Source organism: Capsicum annuum, chromosome 4 (assembly GCF_002878395.1).
Source record: "Capsicum annuum cultivar UCD-10X-F1 chromosome 4, UCD10Xv1.1, whole genome shotgun sequence".
NCBI lineage: Eukaryota > Viridiplantae > Streptophyta > Magnoliopsida > Solanales > Solanaceae > Capsicum > Capsicum annuum.
Window position 1 is genome coordinate 114891645 of NC_061114.1, and position 3609 is coordinate 114895253.

The window sequence follows — 3609 nt, forward strand, 5'->3', positions numbered from 1 at the left end:
TTTAAAGAAGAATCTTTTAATGAAGGATAAAAAATTCAATTCACTTTTCTAAGGATCTTCACACTTTTAATATATTATAGATTAAAAATAGCACATATCAATAGAGAAGAAACTACAAAACAAATATTTAAACAGTATGATTAACCCTTGAAAACAGTTGGGGGGAGGGGGAGATTACTCTTTTTCGACCGCGCAGTCGACTTTCAACAACAGACAGTCGACTGATGAATGCGAGAACTTCAGAATTTAAACTACTAAAAGTAATTAACAGAAGATACTTTATACTAATTGGGCCCATAATAGTTGTTATCCAGTCCCCTTGGGTTGCAAGGAATTCTACTAATTATGTTGCAAATAATATCTAAATACAGGATTGAGTCATGTTATTTGGCTTGGACTCATTCTCTATTCTTTTCTTTCACACTTTGATACAAGGTTTCACCTACAATGTGTTTCTCTTCTCTTTTTAATGACACAATAAACCTTTAAAAAGAATACAATACTTAAATAAAGCAGTGCAAAGAACTAGAGAAGGTTGAGATAAGAGTATTTCTCTTCCTCTGACTTTCAATGCTTATATAATGATGATTGGACTACTACTAGCCATTGGAAGTTACAAGACGGCCCAAAGGATTTTTCTCTGTAGGAAGTTGAATAATAAATATTCAATTTCCAAAGATAAGCAAGGACTATAAAGAAAAAACTAATCTAAGATATTGTATATACATGGAGAGACGACTAATTTCGTGATTTAAGCACCCTGATTAATGCACCAGATCCTTTCTCCTTTCTTGGAATGGCATGCCTTTTGATGGTACTTCTATGGAGATTCTCTTCAACCTATTTAGAGATAGAGGATATTTTCATAATATACTTCTTGATATATTTAGACATAGCCCAAGAGTTATTACAACATGTTGTAATATCTTCATAGATGCTTTTCTTCCTTTATGAATGTTCAAGGCCTTTGATATATTTGTACAGTATCCTTACTCAATCTATAGAGGTTCATTTTATTCCTTTTTTAGAGTGTTGACGATTTCTCTTTTCCCCTATTCCTGCAAATGAATCAGAATATCATTGTTAAAATTCTCAACACTATCAATCTCTCCCTTTTTGATCGATGACAATATTTAAGCAAGTGAGATAGTTGAATGTTACGTTGTCGCCTATTACCTTATTCTCCCCCTTTGTTATCAATCAAAAAAGAAGAAAGCACAAGAGATAACCATCCTATAACCATCCTGGTATTCAAATAGGATTTTTAAGGTACAATGCAAGAATTCAAGAAGTCTAAATTGACTATTTTGCCATGAAGAAGAGATAACCTCTTCATAGAGTGAAATAGAAATTCGTTCAAAGGTCTCCAAAAATTAATTTTCACATTTAGAGGGTTATTGATATCGAACTTCACTTTATTCTTAGAACTATAAAAGTCATCGCGAATGAAGAGATGCATGCCAAATTGGGTCAAATTAGAAGATACTTGAGGAAAGATAGGATCATAGAAGTCTGAGTCAAGAGGGATAAGGGAAGAGACTTTCCCTTTCTTTATTGCGAGAGCTCTTTCTACTGCCAAGTGTGAACATCTTGGAACCTTTGGCCATAGTTTTGAATAGGATGAAAATAGAAAGAGGTGAACTAAATATATGGAGAGGCGTGAAAGTGAATCGAAGTAGAATGGACTGAAAAGGTGCCTAGGAAAAACAGAAAGGCACCATAATTACCATACAGAGTCCATGGAACAGGCGGCGAAAAAGGAAAAATGTAGTGGACAAGGACATCAATCAAATAAATATTAATTAAAGGCCACTTTTATATGCAAACTTATATCAAATATGGAAAAAAAATCCCCTTTATTAAATTCAAAAGATTTTCTAAAATTACATAATTTTTTCCTTCAGCAAGGTTTTTAGAAAAATAATTTTAGAGACAACTTCTTAAAAATGGTGTAAACAAATTTCAATATCATCCAAAAAAGATTTTCAAATAGTACTAGAAATTCCATGGAAATTTTCAGGTTTTAAATATAATTACTCAGCATGACACAATATGCTCAAACTTAGTAGAAATATACCCAAAAATGTTTCTTGTCCTTTTCATGAAACAAAAGTTCATCTCATGAATCAGCAAGTACCTGCATAGCCTGTATTATAAAATCATTCAAGATGATAGCATAAGCTACTAATAAGTTAAAATAAAAATTTACAGCATTCAATTTGGCTTCTTTAGAGTCTGACTAGAACATGGCACTTACGCAGACAAATGTGCCTCAGTTGGATAGTGGAGATATAGTCCCCAGATATAATAGTTCTCCCATTATTCCTAGTTACTTTAAAGGTTACTTGCATAATATTAGAACTCCCAAGATAACATAAATTTTAAAAAATAAAAGAATAGAAGGGGTTATTAGAAAGAAAGTTAGAGATAGTTCTTCCCCTTTATTTTGAATCTGGGGTTGAGAACCTTTACATAATCGTACCTTAGTGCCTTTTGTAGAGCATAGATAAAAAAATTTTTTATCATAGTTAACAATTTCACCTGATTTATGAGTCAGTAACTTCTGCATTTCCATGCTTTTTTACCTTACAAAGAGTACAAAGAGTCTTTTTTGGATAATCACTCTTCCATTGATTTGGAATTGTTCCAAAATGATCATGTAAGGAAACAACTTGGTTGATCAGTCTGAGTGATGTTCATTAAATTTATTTGAATCAAATATCTTTTGTTTTTTACGAATTTAACGTCCACTTGTCGAAATATCATCATCCTTTTATATTTTGAGTAGAGTTCCTGAAAGAAAATTTTATTACTAATTTCGTGGTACTCAATTATTCTTGGTTCCCTCATGATCAGTTCTTGGATTTATTGACTCAGTTTTAAGTCTCCAAATTCACTTACCAGGATTTCTAGAATCAAAATCTACAGTTATAGTAATTGTGACCAGACTTGCCATAGTGATAACATCTAATATAGTTTGTTCAGTGGTTGTATGATAGGTTTTAAACCTGTGACTGATTCTTGTAGTCGACTGACAAGAGTTAGTCGATTATTTATAGTTATTAAAGCTATACTATTTTCTAATATAACTGTCATTACTCTTTTTGATCGTCTTACTATATGTAGTAGACTTTTGAGACCTTACACAGTTATAAAATCTATCATTACAAATGTTATTGTCAGATTTATAAGTTGACCTAGTCAACTGATTTGATCTGACAATACTATGACTGATGAATTTTTCAAGGCTATTATATTGAACTTTCAAATCATCAACTTTTTTTTTAAGAAGTCTTTTGCAATTTCACAAACCTCAAGCTTACATTCCCAATCTTTTATTTCTCTTAATAAAGCCCTTTTTTTATCATGAGTTTTATTTAGATTAGATTTATCAAGATCTAACAAATTTTACAATTTAGAAAATTCATTACAAGAGTTGGTTCTTACCTAACTTGATTTTTCAACTGCAACAAAGCAGGAGTTTTCAATGTTGTCGTTGTCATGTTCTGGCTTTTCTTCTTCATACTAGCAGCTGGAGCCTTTTGATTTCTTTTGTTCTTTTTGGTTCCTTCATGGATTTCTTCCATCTTATTTCATATTTCATTTTTC

The 3609-nt window shown here is 31.5% G+C and overlaps 1 long non-coding RNA gene across 1 annotated transcript; it reads right to left on the minus strand.

The window, feature by feature from the left end:
• Nucleotides 1-319: 319 nt before the first annotated feature.
• On the minus strand, nt 320-1733 carry LOC124898177. Its single transcript, XR_007055088.1, has 2 exons — nt 1177-1733; nt 320-1058 (listed from the first exon to the last, which is right to left on the minus strand). It is a non-coding gene; the product is annotated as an uncharacterized LOC124898177 (long non-coding RNA).
• Nucleotides 1734-3609: the final 1876 nt, after the last annotated feature.